A 22,047-nucleotide genomic window follows, 5' to 3' on the forward strand; every position below is an offset into this window, starting at 1 on the left:
GCGAGTCGCACGAAATTGATGTCCTTTCTTTCGCACACTGTGCGCTCATTAAGGGCATGCAGTGGCCAAACAATGGATAAGTGATACTGCACTTCGATGGGAATATTCCGAGTGAGGTGGCGCCGGTGGTGAGACAATGGAGTCATATTCGGGAGACGGCGGTTCAGATCCTCGTCCATTCATTCTGATGCAGGTATCCGTTAATTTCCCCCAATAGCGAATATCTGGATGGATCCTTTTTCTCTGAAAGGGCACAGCCATTTGTTTCCTTTCCTTCCCAATTACGAGTTTGTGAACAGTCTTTAATGACCTCGTCGTCGACGGGACTATACACGACCCTAATCGTAATTCCTTATTTTTGGTTCGATGGTGCGTCTCATGACACAGCTCCGTAAACCAGCAAGCGCAGAAAAGCTTGCAGGCGACTCGCCGTGGTCCTTGGCCCCGTTTCCTTTCGCTGTGCTGCGACGCCTGCGTGTTCCACGCGATACACGACACACATTAAACGTTCACACCTACGCGTGCACGAGTACACAAAGTACCGCCGCGTTCGACTTTGCTGTGATGATGCTACCTGAGTGCGCCAGTTACGCAACTTATATTGCCTTTCAGAGAGAGAGAGAGCTCTTGGACTAGACTCTGCTGTTAACGGATGCATGTTGCACCTGTAACTCGTCAGACGCACAACACTCTCCTCCCCCCCCCCCCCCCCCACCCCTCCCCGGTATCCTCCTCTCTTCTTTCTGCTGGAGGCCTCAGGTATTTTTCTTTATTTTTTATCGATCCTGGTACAACAACGATTATAACACAATATAATAGGAAAATTTAGCTTGTTGCAGAACTTTCTTATCGAACTGTGAGAGTGTAGACTTCGTGCATCAGTTGCAGATTACCTGTTTGTAAAATTTCTCGATAAATTGCTGTTTAGATAGAAACTTTGTATTAAAAATGGGGAAAAAATGACGGAAAGGTTTCAGATATCTTCCAAAGTTTACTACTTTCTAAGAGTATTGTTATATGCGTTTGAAAAACTGTCACATATTCCTACACAAGGTAGTAGTGATCAAAATTAGAAGAAAAGTTCATATAACAATAAGTCCGGAAACCAATACCCGTAGGAGATATGGACCAATCAGTCCTCTCACTGTACACTCTGTTACGTAGAAGTAGACACTACAGGCAGCGGTGCATGTGGGTACCATGCTTCCTGACATCTTTCAGCCCTTCTTTGCAATGAATCAGGCACGTTTTCAGGTGCACCTGGCTCCGTTAGGATTGCGTCACATGCATTGCTCACGCGGTGCTATAACGGCTGCACATTGTCGGCGGGGCATACACCAATTTCCTCATAGCCACAAATCCAAGGGATTCAGGTCAGGTGAACGTGGAGGCCATGCTACGGACCCGTTCGGGCCATTCATCGTCGCTGGAACGTTGCAGTTAGGAACAGTCAAACGATCCGTAGAAAATGGGATGTTTAACATGCTCCAATAGCGCTGATAATCCATAGCGCAGAAACCGGCGATACACAGCACTTGCTAATGCCTGATAAATTGACACGCTATGAGTGCGTCACCAACAGTTTCTGCCCATATGTTGATACTGACGCCTCACCTCCATGATTGCCGAAGATTTGATTCTGCCAGCACGAACGTATTGTGGTAATTAACTGTGCCATCTCTTTTCTGTCCTGTCTCATATGTAATAAAATGCAGACTGTGAACTGCGGATTTCCTATCTCGACATATATTGGGTTCGGGACGTTTAATTATAGGAACTCTTCCTCGAGCCTTGACCAACACTGCTTTATATAGGAATATGTTACGTTTTATTAAACGCCCTGTAAGTCCGTGGCTCATGAAATTTCCGTTTCATCCACGTTAGTTTTCTGCATTGTCTTGTTATGCTTACTTGGTAAACAGTTCGGACTGAACTGCAAAGAGAGGTCGGGAGAATACCAGCCAAACTGTTTCACCAGAAAGACCGCCACGCACTCGATGCAAGTATTCGGGGAGCTTTCCTTTACGAAAACTGCCTTGGAAGCATCTGGCGACAACATCTGGTGTCCTCCGAGGAAAGGAGACCTGGCTTGTCGGCACGTCAAGGTCCACTCTGCTTCACCGTCAGGCGCGAGCTTGGCTGATACAGATGCGCGACGTACGCTTTCGTTGTCCCGTTGCTGTACGTGGTAGGCTGTCCCGCAGCGCAACATCTATACATTACGTTTGCTAACCCACCCTTCCATCTCCTACGCTTCCCACCAACTCTCAGTCGCTACGGTCCTGTCATTCTAATACCTCCTTACACTTCTTTTAATCACTTGGCCATTTCCCTTCCATCTCCATCTCGTATAACTCGTAGGCACCCGCTTCTCACCCATTCTCTTCACATGCCCATCCCATTTTAATCGTTCTTACGTTATCTTACCTTTTCTTGTTGGGGCTACTCATGTACATGTCGTCCTTTCTTAGGCCTTTTTTCCGCAGTCGCAGTTGCACAGGTTATATTATATCGTCTTTTGCGACTGTAATAAAAGTATTGTTTAGGCAATGCACGATTAGATTTATTTCAGAGCATCTTCTGTGGTCAAATTTTTTGTTTCCTATTTAATTCCTAATCATATTTTTTGTTTGCTTCATTCCTAATGTTCTTCTGCATTGCACTTCATTGACACTGGATATATTTTCATGTTGTGTAGTTCCACCTACGCCTTGTGTCGATAGTGGATCTACACAACAAGCAAACGGAAATTATATTCAGTGTCAGTGAACTGCATTGTACTAGAAATCGGTCTTCCATATCATTAGGAATGAAGCAGGAAACAAAAATTTGACCACTGAAGATATTTCAAATAAAGCTAAACGTGTATGGTCTAAATAATACTTTCATTACAGTCGCAAAAACAGTCTATAGGCTATATTGTTGTGTGTTATCCCGCCAACACTTTCATTTCTCATCTTTTCCATTTCTGTTACACTTCACCCGACATACGATTTCTCGCATATTCCTCGTAGACATCTGATACTCTCTTGCGAGTTCACTTATCTTTCTGTCATTTCTTCAATTTTTTTTCTTGTTATGACCACCAGCTCACACAGCTTTCCATTAAATTTTAGGGCATACTCTTCAACAACTTCTTCCCAAACATCTAATTTGTGTACTTTCTCCTATTTGTTTCCCCACACCGTCAGATTACTTTTTTGCCGCTTCACATTTCATTCTCTATTCCAACTACGGTATATCAGTCTGCTCTTCAATCGTCAACATGTTGGAAATAGTTGTTGCTGCATACATGCTCGGTAACGAAAGAAAATGTTTTGTAGCATGCAACAAGAACAGGGACTGATGCCTTGTGCGACATTTATTTTTTTTCTGACAACACATTTTCACATATTTGTTTGCCGTTTAGCATCTTTATAACTTTGATTTCTAAACACGTACACGCACTTCTTCACAACAGTACAGTAATTCTGTAGTGCAAAGTTTGGAATCAAACTTTACTGTAATGATGTCCATTTCATATCTTCGTATACTAAGGTCTCCTCGCACACAAATTTGCATAATAGGATTTCATATTATCTTCTTTGTGTTTTAGGCCCAGAAAATCACCTCTAGAACATTTATGTATTCAAAGTCCTATGACATCTTGCTTCAGATTCTCTGCTGTGTTTGTCTTACCCGTCCCAATTAAACATGCCTTGAAGAGTAGGTGACTGATATGTGCGGGAATGTTTGTTTCTCCACATTTCATCTGCAAAATCAGAGGAAACCCAGATCAGAATAGTCGGTCTGCAGGCAGAATACATCTCCTTCTGGATACAAAAATATTTGTTCTTCGCGTACTATTTTACCGTGTAAAATATGTAGTTTTACTCTGTAAAATGTGCAGAGACAAAGCTAGCGGGATCGCAGACGCTGCTTGTAAACCGTTGTCAGATAGAACAGATCTCTAAATTAAGTTTCTGAACTCGGAATTTGTCAGTTGCTGTCCCGTTGTGGCTGGTTAAGGTGGTCATGAAGTTTCATCAGAATGTTGAATATCTTGCGAGTCTACAACAATTTGTTACACTGGGTGGATAAATTCGACTCCTCGAATGTTCTCTCCCCGTTTTTATTTAAATTCTGATAATAGCTACCAGCACCAAGAAGTCAGGTCGCATGGCTTCAGTAAGTTAGTTACATGTTCCACAGGTCATATCACTATCTCTATCGAATTGATGTGGAACGTGTTAGTCTACAGGTAATGTATACATGACTTGTTTTGTGTATAGCTGCATTGTAGCCCTTTACAGAAAGCTAAATTCTCACGGACGATGGGATTTAGTTTGCAGGCGGTTCCGTCTCGCATATTTGCTTATCTTTCATTGTACGGGACCACAGAAATTTTTCTTCACGATCTTGGTACATGTCGCTGCATTACAGAAATAAAAATTAAATGCTATGAATAATAATGTTTATTATATTAAGAATTTCATTACAGTATGCTTATTTCAAATTACCGACAAAGAGTGACGATTGTGGAAGGTAGCATTATTTTATCTCAAAAGGTGTGGGTCAGCCCTGGAAAAGCCGTGTACACATTGGACGTTGTTGAGGAACAGGATGTGGGGCAGGTGTCCTTTCTGAAGGAACACGTGGTTCTGGCTCGGCCTTTAACACTTGTGTCGCAGACTGGCTGGTCGGCAGCCTGATGACGTCAAGGCCGCACCGTGGACACAAGCCACGTGGGAGCAGACTGGCCGTCACTTGAATTGTTGGCGCCTTTCGCGAAGTGTTCGCCTCCAACGCGAAGACCGGATCTCTGGCCACACGCTAGTGACCTTCGTAGCGTGCGGTTACCAGACCAGCCATCATTGCGTGCTCTACAGTTTTTCTTGTCCCTCCCTTTCCACGCCCAACAGTATGGATTGTCTTTATTTGCTGCTTTACGGGAAAAAGAACTTTCAAACTATTTTACTCCGTGAAATCCTTGCTGGTTCCGAACAAAATTTTAATTAATTTCGTCTTCTAGTGCAAAATTTATTCATATCGCCCAGTACACAAGCATAATTTTGTAGATCTGAGATTTTTTATTTTTTTTTATTTTTGTTATACTCTCGGTAAGTCATTCGGGTAGTACTGGTCAGCCCTCGGTTTTCTCGAAGTCAGCATTCACTTTGAATCATTATTCTCGAGTTTGTATTTGTTGTTTTACTTGCGCTAGCAGTCATGATTGACACACAGCTTTTTTTGTGTATACGACTAATAAGGTACGGTATGCTCCTTCTGTTGTGCGATCTTCGTGAACTGTGTATTGTGCCATCGCCGTGAATTTGTCAGAGACCCAACACACAATCTGGCGGTCCAGACTCCACATTGATAACTCTCCTACCGCAGATGGCAAATATTGGCAATGGAAATATTTTTCACGCCAGTTGCATTCGAACGAGGTGGTGGTGTTAGGCTAAACGCATATGCGGTCTAGTTTTGAGGTACTATTTCAACGTGCGGAAGCTTCACCAAATAAAAGTGTTCGCTCGTTTCTTTATACCTTTGTTAACGTCGTATTGTCATCTATCTTAGGTCGTCCACTTCCGTGTCATGAGTTTTTATCTCGTAGTTTGCTTGGATCAACCGCTGTCAGGACGAGTAAAAAGCAAATCCGGCCTTCCTTTATTTTTTCCGTGATGGGAGATAGACCAGCTCTTAGTCAAAATTGTAGGAAAATGCCTATTTTGCCACGGAACATGTCATTTCACAGCCTTTCAGTGCCCACCATTATTGTCGAGCACTCAGTCCTGCACAGTGCCAGAAGGCGAACGGCCGTCTTCTCTATCTTGGCCTTCAGATACCCTGTATGTTGGCCGGCGTCTCTCTCTCAGAACCTACGTGAGCCTCCACCATTGCGTCTACGTTGCCGCGATTCTAGCTCTTTCATCACAACTGGTACCGCCATCACTTCGCAAATGGCCCAAGATGAAGCTAGTTTCTTTAGAGGTAGCCTTTCGATCTGGAGGTTTCAGATAGTAGGCACTGTCTCAAAGTACCCCGTGTTATTCAAACGAAGAGTAATGTGCTGGGACTCATCGTGGTAACTCCTGTTAGTACAAGTAGCAGTTGCGGTGCCAGCGTAGAGCGTAGTCCAGCGGTCCATGAATAAGATTTACGACAGTACTGACAGTTCTGGCCCTTGGGGGACCCCAACTGCCACTGGAAAGCTGTTGGCTAAGTGAGCTATCCAGTACACACTAATTTTCATGTTCTGTACGGCAGTCGCAGAGGTGTTCACACACATTTTGACCTCGGGAAGTATACCAAATTTCACAGCCTAGTCATACTGCTGAGGACAACAAAATGGCCGTCGTATAAACGAAAGTCTCTTTGTTGTGTTTTTCAGATTTAGACGGAGGCTAAAAAATACGAGGTGTTTCTAAGACATTCCTCCGATTTCACAAGACGATATCGTATAGATAAAGGAAGATAGAAACTATGGGTAAATTTTAACTTACGCATAGGACTACATTCTTTATTTTCAAAAGAACCACCCGATTTTACAAAGGTGTATTTTTTACGTATATAGGCTTCGTTTACAGTTAGGTTTAGGATCAAAGTTCCATTTGTTTCGCAAATGTTCAGTGTGCCCGCCAGAGGACCTAAGACAAACAGGTAAACCATTGACAAACTCGTCCCATGCTTTCACGAGGAAATACACCAACACTCACTGCTGTTGCTAGGCGACGTCGCAGTTCGCTCAAAGCTGTTGAAAGGGGAGCCACGTGAATCTTTCACAAACCCCTCGCCCTCACTCACCACTGCCTCCCACCCTCGAACCCTCCGACCCCACACATCACCTACCCCTCCCCCGACGACACACATACACACACAATGCTGTGAGATCAGGAGATCTAGGAGGCCAATTTTGCAGCGCGACATCCGTTGTGCCGTTGCGGCCGACCCACTGTCGAAGCAGTTCATACAATGTAGTAATGTTTCGTTCTGTTGAAAAATGAAATTTTCGCCTTGCTCTCGCACTTTTGGAAAAAGCTGGACGAATGAACGAGTTAATTGCGCCAGGGAGATCCCTGCCGGCAACCACACGAACCGGCAGTTTGTAACTGGCGGCAAGGTAAACTTTCAGTTCGATGCGTAAGACAAAAATTCTGTCCACATTCATGCTGAAGATACTCTGGTGAAATCGAATGAATCATTTTGAAATTGCCGTGAACAATAAAAGAATTTCGTATACCAGATTAGCTGATGTACAATTGTGCCTGTAGCCGTGTTGGCGCGTGCGTGTAATCGTTGTTTACTTGTACTATTCACCGCGGTGTTCCCCCAGTGCATTCAGAATGTACCGCGACGCGCTCACTGGTAGCTGTTCCCCACCAGCTGACCTGTGCGGCTGACCGATCAGTTGGCATTCTGCGACGCCCTCGGCCGCTATCAGCCGCGTCGCGTCTTGACTACGTGGGGCGGCTCCGTAATGGATCGGGACGCAGGGCGTGGTTACCCAACAGGATGCATGCGAGTGCTGGCCCGGTGAAAGGCGCGAGTAATGACCTAGCCGGACGCGAACGCCAACTGCGCTCTGCGGTTCACGACAGGCAAACTGTAACATCTGTGGCGTAAAGTCAGGCGGTCTTTCTTGAAACGCTTGCAGATCAGCAGATATTGGCACGATTTGGAAATTACGGGATACTGGTGCTGCCAAAATTAGAACTCTTGACAGTCCTGCAGTAACAGTCCACAGGCTTCGCTGTAGATCCGCATCTCAAAAATCTTTTCTGAAATTTCGATAGTAACATCGATAGTAACACAGGGAGGAACCACTGTGCGAGGCTGGGTGCGACACAAAAACTGATTTGATGTGATCCACGATTGTTATTAGTGTAATGTATTCATCGAGGTTTTGTGCAGTAGACAAGAGACAGTTCATTTTGCTTTTGTAGATTTCGAATATGTTTTGATAAGTTAATTTCTTTAGCTGGTAACAGCAAGGTACAACATACAGTAAAGTAGTCTTCCCTGAAGACATCACATTAATACCATTAATCACCGCCTCTACCCTTGATAACGGCCTCCATCCGCCAAGGAAGAATCCAAATATCTTCAGCTATGCCATAGCTTGACGATTACATCCTGTTGCTGGGTTTCACCCCTTTTTCCAAATGGTCCTTGACACTTCGTGTGGGATTAAGATCGGATGATTTTAAGGAGTGAGACTTCGTCAAACTAGAAACGTATGCGTGCAGCTCTGTGAACACGGTTATTGTAATTTGGGAGAATACGCATCGTGAAGATGTAGAAGGAAAGGAAACACTTGGCCATCGAGAATGTTGAAATAAACATTCTGGTTAATGTTCACGGTAACCTGAATGAATGGACCCGAGTCAGGGTACGAAAAACAGCCCCAAAATATATCAAATCCACCTCCGCCCTGAACTGCAGCTTCCACGTACTGCAGATTAAACGCCTTATTAAGCCGTCGGTGCACTCGGCGCCTTGCGCTATTTCGAAAAAAGGTAAAATCGCGTTCCGTTCTGTCATGCCTCCACGTCGATCCGTTTTAATGCGCCGACTGCCACACATGGAAAGGTGATAAGCCAGCCGTGGAGAGCCACAGGCCTCCCGCTACCAGTTCTGCCCCATATACGACGCCCCCAAATCCGCCAGGATGCGTTTATAACGCTGTGACTAACATTTTCTTCCGTGAGTTTATTTTCCATTGCGGGACCAGCACAACCAGTAGCTTAATGTCAGTATATCCGAATTTACCGACAGCACTTAGACTTTCCTCAACATTACCTGTCACAGAGCTCACAGTGAAATTCCTTATTCTAAGGTGGCCGCAGTGGCCGAGAGGTTCTAGGCGCTTCAGTCCGGAACCGCGCGACTGCTACGTCGCAGGTTCGAATCCTGCCTCGGACATGGATGTGTGTGATGTCCTTAGGTTTAAGTAGTTCTAAGTCTAGGGGACTGATGACCGCAGATGTTAAGTCCCATAGTGCTTAGACCCTTATTCTAAATTAAAAATAATGAAAAATCACTCAACGTCGGCTTTGTCGCAAGGTAGGCTAAGAATTTATCTGTTATCAGTATTTCCATACTGACATTATTCAAATAGTCAAGGATTTTTGCAAATGCTAAAGCTTGGCAAGCAAATTTTTTTGTTACTTCTTAAATTTTAACGACTAATGATTTAGTGTTGGGAAGTGCGATAATAAATGAAGTTTCTGCAAAATACGTTGTGTAAACGCAAAAAAAATTAATGCCCCGATAAATTTTTGAATACCAGGATTGGATTAGCTAGTCAATATAACTTCAACATCTGATGGACGCGCCAAGGTAACTCTCCCAAGCCAGCGACGGATAGGCAAGAGCCGTTTGTGCTGGCTTCGCCAAAGCAGCAATTTTTCCGATTTCGCTGCAGCCCGGGGCCACTCCTGCACCAAAAGACTGCGGGAAGCGGCCTTGTGTCGAGGCAATGGCTGAACGTTAGTCCGGCCTTGAACTGGCCTACTTGTCGATTTGGTGGTCCAGGATACTGGCGCGAAATGGAGCAGCGAGTTTCTCTGGTGGCCGAGGGAAGCGATCGTTCTTGTGCTTGCACAGCCGCGTGATCAGACCTATAATCGGTTTCAGCAGAAGGAGAGACACCCAAACACTGGAAGAGTGTTTGCCCTCGCTCACTCTCACTGTTTCAAAGAAAAGAGTACAGTTGCGTGGAATCAACATCCATACTGCTCTCTCAGAGATTTCTGCAGTGGTAACGTGTGGACTACGACAAATATCATCGTCTTAGAACATGTTTATCCCATTAAATCGTTAGTATATTTAGGCTTGTGGTCGATACTTGCATATGGTGCCCGATAATTCCATCATTCAAGTGAAGCTGATATATTTATAGCGACCTAACTCGACGGCGTGTCAAACCACTGACCTAACGGCAGTAAAGAAATTTTTGTCCAATGTGTTATGTAGGGCTGGATTGAGAACATTGCGTTAATGTTGCTGCTACAACTATGGGTTGTTCTCTGTTGGCATTTATCTTGAAATTGTTGTAGAATTTACGCAACTGTATTACACCTCTCTCTATCTCCGAACCTTAAATAGGAGAAAGTTGGAAGATAACGACTTAACATTTCATCGAAAACGAAGTTATTAAAGAGTGACGATGAGTTGGGATTGAGGAATAACAGGAAAGAAAATCGCCATTATCATTTAAAAGGAAGCAGTCCGGCATTCACTTTAAGCCATTTAGGGAAATTACGGAACTCCTAATCTGGATATATGACGGGCGTTCAAGGAAACGAGCCGGAGGCAAAATTACAGAAACCAGTACTTGTATGTTAGAAGTATTGATCCTGGCTGTTGAGACACTTGTCCCACTGTCACAAGGCGGTGAACGGCTGTTTCATAAAATTCCCGGGGCTGCGATGTTAACCAGTTCCGCACGTACAGCTGGACGTCATAGTCAGAGGTGAATCGTTTGTCCCTCAGAGCGTTTTAAGGGCCCCCCTTCTGATTCACTTCCTGCAGCGCGGGACAATGGTGAATGCCCAACGTTACTCGCAAACTTTGACCACCCTTCGTCAAGCGATCAAATCAAAACGACCAGGCAATCTCACCTGTGGGATAATTCTGTTGCAAGATAATGCAAAGCGGCACTCTTGCAGAAATTCAAACGGGAGGTTCTCAACCACCCTCCATACAGTCCGGACCTCTCTCCCTGTGATTATGCCATTTTTGGTCCCGTTAGAAAAGCTCTAGGGGCAAACGATTCACCTCGGACGACGGCGTCCAGCTGTACGTGCGGAACTGATTAACATCGCAGCCCCGGGAATTTTATGAGACAGCCATTCACCGCCTTCTGTCACAGTGGGACAAGTTTCTCAACAGCCAGGGTCAATACTTCTAAAATACAGTAACTGTTTTCTGTAATTATGCCTCCGGCTCGTTTCTTTTTGAACGCTCCTTATATTAGCTTACGGGTACTGATGGCAAAGGCAATGTCCCCTGTAGCAAGGGCATGTAGCGCTGTTGTCTTACGAGCGTCAGGACATTGTGTCAAACTTTCGCGTTTGAAATAATGGCAAGGCAAAACATGTACCATTTTAAAGAACATGGTTCGTATATAAGAAAACAGCGATCTGTGATTATTATGAATAAACTGGAAACGGTCTTGATCGCTTAACTTTTTTTAATGGTGACCGGTTTCGATCTTTTTATCAGATCTTCGGACCATACACTATTGTCGTATTAACAATCTTATCGAATGGTGCTATAAAACTGGAATCGTAAATTCGGTGGTTATGCAACAGATTCCTGTGAGCCGGTGACACTGACAGTAGCGTATGGTCCGAAGATGATCTGATAAAAAGATCGAAACCGGTCACCATTAAAAAAGTTAAACAATCAAGACTGCTTCCAGTTTATTTATTCAAAACATTTACACTGGGTAACATGGTTTTGTGTCTAACGTGCCTTTGAAAAACAATAATCTGTTGTCTACACTTGTTCAGTTTCTTATATTTCCAATGCTTCCTTTGATGTCATTGGTCAGCGTGTAAGATAAATCATAAGTAACACTGCTGTCGAAGACGGTATTATTTTTTTCTGTTTAAATGCATTCTTTCTTTTATTATAAGTCAGCGGAAAGGTCTTGATGAATCGGGTATATTGAAAAACTGAGGGATAGTTGAATATCGAGAGCAACTGACAACGCAGATTAAACTGTCCGTGCCTCATGGCTTTGAAGTTACAGTAAACCAGCTGCGGTATTTTCCTCGGGCTGGTTCAGTCTGTGTAAGTATTACAATTGCTACTAAGTAGTACAGAAATTAACAAGCTCGTCTTCGCGAAATCGGATCATGATTGCATCTGTAAACACAAGAGGGACGGTATGTTTAGATATTCTTACTGTATCTGACTTGGTGCGTGAATTCAACGTGGGAGAAAAGCCACAAATAGCGGTCTTTTACTAGATTTAAAGGAAGAGTTCTTCAGAGTGGGTTCAGAAAAATGAAGAAAAACGCTGGGAAAACGTTGGGTGCTGAATTGTCCGGCACTAACATATGCCAGAAATGACTGGAGCACACGCTCTTCTGTATCTTGCTAAACCTACAAACCAGATGGGCCAGTCGCAACGGAAAAGAGTGCGACTTTGCTTGGGACTCAAAACCGCGTATGTTTGGAATATTTCCATTAGTAAACATTTTACTATCTGACTTTTGACCAACGCGTTTCGAAGCTAGAACTCTGTTCTCAAGGGTTAATCGACGTTTTTTGGCTTTAGATCTCCGTCGGTTTATCACCTAACAGTGAGTGAACAATAAAGTTGTTAATTTTACGCGACAACATAAACGAAATAAGTAAATTATTATTAGTCGTTATCTTCATTTGGCTCAAGAAATATTCACCTTCTGCATCGGTGAAAAACCTCATTTTATATATCATTTTAAATGTTATGTTGTAACGTGCTTATGGCTTTACCACATTAGTCATATATCACACTTTATTTTGTGACGTACACTATTTTATCTGAAGCATCCGGACGCTTATTAGTGTAGATTAATATGAGGTATGCCCACCTTTCGCCTTTATGACGACTTGTACTCCGAGGGTACACTTTCGATGAGAAGTCTGAATATCTGTGGAGGATTGGCAGCCCATTCTTCCTGAAGAGTCGAAACCAGTGAAAGTAGTGATGCCGGACGTTTGGGTGTGGAGCGAAGTCGACGTTCTGACGCTTCCCAAAGTGTTCCACTAGACTAAGGTAGGGACTCTGGGCAGGCCAGTCCATTTGAGCAATATTATTGTTCACACCATTGCCTCACTTTATAACAGGGTGCGCTGTCATGCTGATACAGTGATCGTCTCGGAACTGTTTCTCTACTGTACGCAGTTCACAATGCTGTAAAGTGTATTCGTATCCTTCTGCATTTAGCTTTACCTTAAACGCAGTGAGAAGAAGCAACCTTAACCACGAAAAAACCCCTATACCACCCGCTGCGTACTTCACTGTTGGCCCTACACATGATGCAGGTAACGTTCTCCAGGGATCCGCAAAACCCAAACTCTTCCGTCGATTGCCACAGGGCGTAGCACGATTCATCACTCCAGCTGACTCGTTTCCAGACATCCAGTGTCCAGGAAGCTGCTCGATCATGGTAGCTCATTCTTTTTTAACTACCTGAGCACGGTCATTGCGTCTGCTAGGTTGCTGGTAGCTCTTTGGAAGTCACGAGTGGTTCCCTTCTCTGAATTCATGTTTTTTGCAGCCACCCTCAGCAATGCTCGACTGTCTGTCCCGTCAGTACGTGAGGTCTTCCTGACTTTAGTTTAGCTGTGGTTGTTACTTCGTCCTTCCACTCCACAGTCGACGTCATCAGCGGTCGACTTGGACAGCTTCAAAGAAGTTGAAGTGTCCCTGGTGGATTTGTTACTCAGGTGGCATCCAGTGACTCGCCCACGTTCCAAGTTCCTGAGCTGAGCTGTCTGCTGTTATTGCTTCTCCACTGACAACTCATTACTTCCTGCATCCTTTTATGCTGGCGGGTCGACCTCTCGTGACGTGTCGTCGGTAGTTCCGCGTTAGATGCTGCATTAAAGCAGTAAAGGTCAAATTACTGTTTTATGAAACAGATGAAATAAAATTATTCGGAGGAGTTGCAGTTGAATATTATTTTTAAAATCTTGCATACACTGTACATAATTTGGCATGCTTATTAGCGTACTGTGAGACTCATCTTACTCGTTGCAGTTATGGTACTTGTGTTGACAAGTATATAATTTATACACCTGAATATCTTTGGCAGCAATGTTCTGTTATTTTTTCTATATGAAAACAAATGAAGCGATATCAAAACGGCGTATCATCGACAACATTTCCAACCTACAAGTTGAAGTCGCTGACAGCCTGTGGCGAAATGCTCGTTCAAAACAGTGTCATCGTAGAGTAATTCCTGATGACGGTTATATGCAGTTTTATTTCCTGGACACTCGGATATTTCGAAAGAAGTCAGACGATGGAAACTTCGATAGAATAGTACCACCGTAGAAATTTGGAAATATAGTTTTTTCTACACTAGCATAAGTATTTGCAGCCAAATGGCAACCGTGTACTTATACGGATATGGTGTCTGTTCTTCCGGACATCTCCGAAAGAAGCCGGCTGGGGTGGCCGAGCGGTTCTAGGCGCTTCAGTCTGGAACTGCGAGACCGCTACGGTCGCAGGTTCGAATCCGAGGTCGGGCATGGATGTGTGCGATGTCCTTAGGTTGGGTTTAAGTAGTTCTATGTTCTAGGGGACTGATGACCTCAGAAGTTAAGTCCCATAGTGCTCAGAGCCATTTGAACAATTTGTCCGAAAGAACAGACACAATATCCATATAAGTATATAGTTCTGGCAATACCGGCCACGACCTTCCTCTTCTGTGCGGATGCACACATATTACCCGAACTCTTACGGGACTTGGTAAGAATGTCATTCCACGAGTAATGAGTGTGTAGGGTAGGGACACTACGAATGTAGTGTGTGGACATGTAAGGTGAGAATGTGGGTCTGGCGGGAGGCGTGCGCGAGATAGTCCCTGCAGTCGCACCATCCTCTGTGCCCTCGGTGGCTCATATGGACAGAGCGTCTGCCATCTTACACGGAGGTGCTGGGCTCGAGTCCCGAGCGAGGCGCACGTTTTCACCTGTCAACGCCCGTCAGCAGCTGAAGGTATTAATATATAATTCTAAATGGCAACTGTGTTGAATAATTTGCATGTTAAAAACCACTAAGTAGTATACTTTTTGCTTTGGCTTACATACAGGCATACGGAACGACTTTTATTAGGCGAGTACAGCTTATCGATCTGTAATCCGCTGCGGAGCTTCCAAAAAAGGTGTTCAACTTTTCGAAATGGGTAGGTAAAAGCGAGTCGTGTGCAAAGGCTTTGCGAGATAATATCATAAGATACGACAACGAAACACGGAGAACGATGTTGTAGACCGAATTGTTAACCCTTTATTTGGATGTTCTGTATTATTCGTAGTGCATGTAATGGCGCTGGTTATGTGAGAGGTGCATAGATGCCAGTTTGGAATGTGATGGTATTACAGAGGCATTACAGAGGCATCTAGTATGAAGAATTACTCTTGTTTAAATTATAGAATCAACAACGCACTCGGTCGAATAAAGGCAACTTGATCAATCAATTTGCGCCATATGTCTAGAATACCTTCAAAAGAAACCCTGTTAGCACGGGAGAGTATGAAGTCACATCGACAGCTTTTTTGAAACAATATCTTTGGCATTTTTAAGAAGTTATCACGTTGGGATTGGTTAGTCTTGTGATTGGTGTGGGACTAACGTCTCAGGTGAACTGAATCTCGGTACGGCGAAAAAGTAATAGGGACGTATAACGCGCCCTTAGGAAACTTCGTGATTGTGAACGTTGGACATCGCATTGTGACTGTGGTCCATTAGATTAACGGTAACCGATACGAGCTGCTCCGAGACGACCGTGACACGGAGATCGCGGCAGCGGTGACAACATGGGTATACCGCGGTTGCGGATGTCCAGAGCCGCTGCTCCGGGCGACGGATTCCCGCGTCACTTCCGGCGCAGCTGCGCGAAAGTCGCTTTCTTCTCTGTCGGGCACGAACCCGAGACTGGCACGGGCTCGTAATTGGCTTCCCTGGCAACACGTCGTTCCGCAGTAATGCACAGCCGAAATTTTCAAAACTCACCCTTGGCTCTCTGGTTAACAGAATGCAGATATGGCTCACAGTCAGTTACAAAGACGTGCAACGGGAAGAAAACGTGGCAGCGTGATCGACAGTTAGTACTGCAAGATCACCCAAGCCCCTCCCCTCCCCTCCTCGTACATTTTCAACCGTGTCAGCTTTCGAAGGTAATTGTGGTACGCATTGTATACAGATCTTGCCCTTTTGGCGCCCGTCTCAGCTTGGATCCCCAAGCGGTTGCTACTAATTGTGATACGTCATGTACCCGCTTGGGCCATAAACCGGCCATGCGTGAGGCGGACAGTAACAGAGACTCTGACGCTGTGCTGTGGATGCCTCTACGTATGTACTCCGTAAGCAAAATACACTACACAAGTTACTTCATACCAATATTATCGATTTTCTTTCTTTTTCCACTTGCTTATTGATCGAAAGAAAAAGTCTATATTCCTTTGTACTTGTCCTGATGTGACCCATCTTGTTCTTACGATCGCTACGAGAGATATATGGCGGTGCCAGTTTAATTGTTGCACCACCTTCGAATACACGTTCTCTAAATTAACGCAAAAGGGTTTCCCAAGAACTACATCGTCTTTCTTTCTAGCATTCACATTTAAGTTTCCGGAGCATTCCTGTTAACTTTCGTATGGGCTATCGATTGTTACGACCTTAGCAGAATGTCTCTGAATTGTTCGATGTCTTACCATGCCAGATTAACAAGGACGCCAGACACTGGAACGACACTCGAGAATGGGTCACTCCACTTCCATTCGGGAGGACGACGCTTCAAATCCGGGTCCGACCATCCTGATTTACACAAAATGTGTTGGAAATCGCTAATACGGAGTACCATCAACTGTACAGTGGCATGACGACAATAAAAATTTGTGCCGGACCGGGACTCGAACCCGGATTTCCCGTTTATCGCGAGCGGTCGCCTTTTCATTAGGATTAGGCTTTCCGAGCACTACCCATGGCTATCCCCAAACTTGCTAAGTCGTAAACCCTGTGCATGCTTGTCCAAAGGAACATTGCATCGTACTTCTGAACAACACACACCCTGATTTACATTTGCCGTGATGTCCCTAAATCACTCCATCCAAATGCCAGGATGGTTCCTTCGAAAGGGCACAGCCGATTCCGTTCCCGGTCCTTAAAGCAATCCGAGCTTGTGCTGCGTCTCTAATGACCTCGCTATCGATGGGACTTTAAACCCTAATCATCCATCCGTCCTTTTCCAACAAATCTTGTCTTTTACTCGCCTATTCTAATACTGATTTTAAGTGATCGTCCCATTTCTTATGGCTTCCATCGCTACATACTTGGGCGATTTGAAGTGCTAAGGATATTCACCTCTAAACATATCCACATTTAAATGGAGCCGCCATTCATTAGGCAAAGTAGAAATTTTGACAGAGGTCTTTAGAATAACGTATTATCTTCCAAAGGCGTTACTTTCTTCCATTCAACAGCATCGTCAATGAACAGTCTTACAGTGATTATGGTGGTGACGTAGGATATAACATAAACTACATGATTTTCATATGCGTCATTTGTGGCATCGTCTGTGTGTCCTCGCAAGATCGGTAATCACATCATTGACAGACTTCAGAGTATCAACGATACATTTTTTACCTCTGTAATATCTGTAATACGCCTGTTTTTTCACCACATACAATTTTTTTGAATATCGCTACATATCCTAGAATTAAACTTGTGTTTGATACTATGTTTCAGTTGACATCATCGTAACACTAATAATAATTGTGTGGAAATTAGCTGCTTTGGTCAGGGATTACAATTTGGTCGATGTCGGTCATTTATGTGTGTATTTGGTTTTGCGACTGCGGCACTGGAAGTTGCGTAAACGCTGATCTAGCAGCTTGTCAAGTGATTGAAGTGCGCTGGTAAGATGTACGTCCATGTTATTTACTGTTACAAATGCTGAACGCCGTGGTTCTCAATAGGGGGAGAGAGAGAGAGAGAGAGAGAGAGAGAGAGAGAGAGAGAGAGAGAGGGGGGGGGGGGGGGTGCATGTCACCAGCTACCAAAAGCAACTGGTGCGTCGAAATATACAAAATGCCAACGGGCTGCTGCTCCCTTCAGTGAAGGCGATCGTTGTTCAGTATGCGGTAATACTCTGTGGCTGACCCAGTTTTGTCACGCTCGCACCCGCGGCGCCGGCCTCCTAAAAAAGAAGTGGGAACCGGTTCATTCACGTATGTGTAACGGGATTAAAGAGAAATTTTTCCACACGCAGTTTTCGTGTGGAATTTTTTGTCAGTCTGTATAAAGACTTCATCACATAAATGAGGTTGAGGAACCCTGTCACGTGAGTAAGCCTCAATGTACGAAACACGACTCAGAAGTGCATACCAATTGGTTTTCCGTGATTTCCCTAAACCGCCTCATGCAAATGGCGGGATGGTTCCTTTAAAAAGACCTGGCCGATTTGCATCCCTGTCCTTGAAGCCATCCAAGATCGTGCTCCGTCTCTTAATGCCCTCGATGTTGACGGGACGTCAAACCCTAATCTTCCCTGCATCCAGTCGGCATCAAAAAATGACGAAAGCTGCAGAATGGAGAAATTATTGGACGACCTTGAGACCATGGCAAAACGTTTTACAAATGGCAAACTTCCTACAAGAGAGAACTATGTGGAGCGTAACGTTTCTGTGGTCGCAACTCTTGTATCTGTAAACCGAGCACGTTTGTGAATAGCAATGGCCCCGCTCACTGTGATTAATTCAAACGAAGAAATATAGTATCATACCTTTTGCTCATAGACCTTCGTAATACGAAAAGAAAGGTTTTTCGGACATAACATTTTCTGGTGCGTTTGCCATTGAAGACTGTTGATCGTCCCCTTATAACTCTGATCGTAGTTACACACATCAATGATTTTGTTTTGTTTTCATGTTGGTACACGTCAGTTGCGTAAATTTTCAGTTTGATCTGTGGAATGAATTTATTTATGAACCTTATTAAATTAGTCGGGCGGAGTTTCTTTCGTGCATATATGTTATTCAAATTAGTAATTCTTTTATTTGGGTGATTTATCACCAATAGTCACTCATCCAAACCTGAAGAAATTTTATAACCAGTTTGCTCTATAAATTTCAACATTTACGAAACGGGCAGTTGAATTCTTGAAGGCTGACGTCTCTAGAACATGATGCATATGATAGACTTCCCAATACTCTTAACCACAGAGGAAAATGTCGAAAAATGCATATTATGCTGCTGGGTGACCTGTCATTAAAGATGTATGCAATAGCTAACGCCGTTGACCGAACGGAAAAAAGAGAACGAGTCTTTTTACTTGAAGTGTTAGGGTGTGAGTAGATGATAGTAATATGGGTACAGTTTCAAAAAATATTGAACTGTTTTTGTTCGTCGGTTTGTTGCCGTGTTCGTGAAGTCACGGGATCGATGGCGAGAAATACGACGACCATTGTGTGTGGAGATAGGTTTTATGCTGTAAACTTCCCTGTATTAATAAACAAAAGATATTGCGTGTAATTCCGCCGCAAACGAGCTTTGTGTTGAGTGGCTTTTTAGCACAAGGTAGGTAGGTAGGTAGGTAGGTTTGTTACTTTTATTTATTTCGTTACCGTTATCATTATGTTGGCACAACTTAAATGATAAATAACTTTTTTTTTTGAAAGAATTGTATTTATTCGTCTGCATCAGTGTTGTCATCTTCAGTCCGAAGGCTCTTTTAAAGTGCTACAACCACATCCATTTGAACCTGCATACTTTACTCGTAACTTGATCTCCCTCTGCAGTTTTTACCCTCATACTTCCCTCTAACACAAAATTGACCATTTATTAACGGTTACGCGTTCTGACCATCTGATTTTCTTCAGTCTTCTGTAACACTAAATTTCAAAAACTTCTATTCTCTTCTTGTTCGAACTGCTTGTCGTCCACATTTCACTTCCTTGCGAGGCCTTCGGAAACAGACTTCCTAACATGTAAATTTACAGCATGGTTATGATTCACTGTTCGCTTCTTGAGCCAGCGTAGGCGTAAAACTGTTTACCATGTGGGTACGCAACTTTATAGGAATGGTGTCGAGAGTGCGCTGCAGGATTCGTGTCATGACTTGCCGTTAGGCGCCGGTACTGGCGACTTGGGGGTGAAATAAGCATTGTGCGTTAACCGTTGCAGATGGTTATCATGGGTCGGGACAAGGTGACCAGAACGTTACTCGTAAAGCGGTTTTATCAAAACAACAGCAACAGTGCTGCTGCTCTTCGGTACTATCGACACGTTAAAGGAATACGGAAAGGTCCTCTTCTCGGACCAGGGTTGAACAACATGATTCGGAAGTTCGAATTAATTGACGATTTTGGAATTGCTCCTGAGAAAGGCCGACGACCAGTTGCGATACAAATTGTTGAAGAAGTTGATTTTATACTAAAATGTAGACTTTCACGGCCGGAAATATCATGTCCATTATAATTATCCGGGCTGTTATGCCGTGCTCGGTTGATGAATTCTGTGTCGATTCCCAACGTTTCGTCTCCGACTGCGGGAGACATCTTCAAGGGGGTCCGTAGCTCAATGGACCTTCCAACGTTGGGAATCGACACAGAATTCATCAACCGACCACGGCATAACAGCCCGGATAATTATGATGGACATGAAGTTGATTTTGCCATGGCCTGACCTTCAGGCAGTACACGAGCTGTGTCACGACAGCATACATCCCACGTGAGATGATTCGGGTTAGCAGTAGGGCGATCTCTAGTTCGGTTCCACGCTGTAGTAGGTGCAGATGGTCGTCACATTGAGTAACATTTGTAACCTGGAACGTAAACATGGTACGAAATTAACAAATGTCACGCTGTCATATGGAAATTAAAATGTGCTTCGTTATTTCTTTTCCGCATGTCCTTACAAATGTTTCCAAAAAGTTTCGTTATCCTAAGATCACTCGTTTTTCAAGGGAACTCTCTTAAGCCTCGAAAGTTTAATTATAACTACCCTGTATATTCGATGTTAACAAATTTATCCTTTTCATAAAAACTTTCCTTGCTATAGCAAGTCCGCATTTTATACCCTCTCTACTTCGACCATCATCAGTTATTTTGCTACGCATATAGCAGACGTCATCTACTACTTTTAATGTCTCGTTTCCTACTCTGTTTCCCCCAACGTAGCCTAATTTAATCCGACTACATCCCATTAAAGATTTGCTTTTGTTAATATTCATTTCATATCCTCCTTTCAAGACACTGTCCTTTCTGTTCACTGCACTTCCTACTCCTTTGCTGTCTCTGACATAATTACGAAGTCATCAGCAAACCTCGAAGTTTTTATTTCTTCTCCCTGAATTTTAGTTCCTGCTCCAATTTTTTCTTTGGTTTCCATTACACAAGGCTAGAAGACTGTCCCACTCCCTTCTAAACCACCGCTTCTCTTTCTTACCCTTTGACTCTTAGTAAATGCCGAATGGTTTCCGTATAACGTTTCGTCCCCTGTATTTTATCCCTGCCGCCTTCATAATTTCAAAATGTATTCTGGTCAACATTGTCACAAGCTTTCTACAAATGCTATAAAACATAGGTTTGCCTTTCCATGGCCTATATTTTACGGTACTTCATAAGGTCAATATTGCCTCGCGTGTTCCAGTGTTTCCCCGGAATGCAAACAGACGTTCTCTGAGATCGGCTTCTAGCTACTTTTTCCATTCTTCTGTACATCACATTAATCAGTATTTTGGAACCATGACTTACTAAACTGACAGTTCGGTAATATTCACACTTGTCTACACCTGATTTCTTTGGAATTCTATTAATCATATTCTTCGTGCAGTCGGAGTGTATTTCCCTCGTGTCATATATCTTGCACACAAGGTGGAATAGTTTTCTCACGACTGACTGTCGTATAGATATCAGCAGTTCTGTGAAGATGTCATCTCCTCAAGGAGTCTTGTTTCGTCGTAGGCGCTTAAGTGATCTATCAAATTCTTCTCCCATCTCATGTGTATCAACTTCCTTTTCCCTTTCAGTAATACTGTCTTAAAGTTCATTACGCCTATATGGACCCTCTATACACTCCTTCCACACCAGGAACTCGTGGCGCACTATGCCGTTAAAATCGAAGAAAATAGTGAGGATAATCTTCACATTTGTCGAGCTTCGCTCGGTCTTGGCAATCCAGAGTACTTCCACTGGGACGATTGGGCCGTAGCTTCGAGGTAATATCCATAAAACAAGTTTCATGACATATGTCACTTGTTCTTCCTCCTCATTGCTGACTTCATCTAGCTCTTTCTGAAAAACTAGCATTCACCATTGGTTTTATCCGAAATTAAAAAAAGG

This window comes from Schistocerca piceifrons, chromosome 7 (assembly GCF_021461385.2).
Source record: "Schistocerca piceifrons isolate TAMUIC-IGC-003096 chromosome 7, iqSchPice1.1, whole genome shotgun sequence".
NCBI lineage: Eukaryota > Metazoa > Arthropoda > Insecta > Orthoptera > Acrididae > Schistocerca > Schistocerca piceifrons.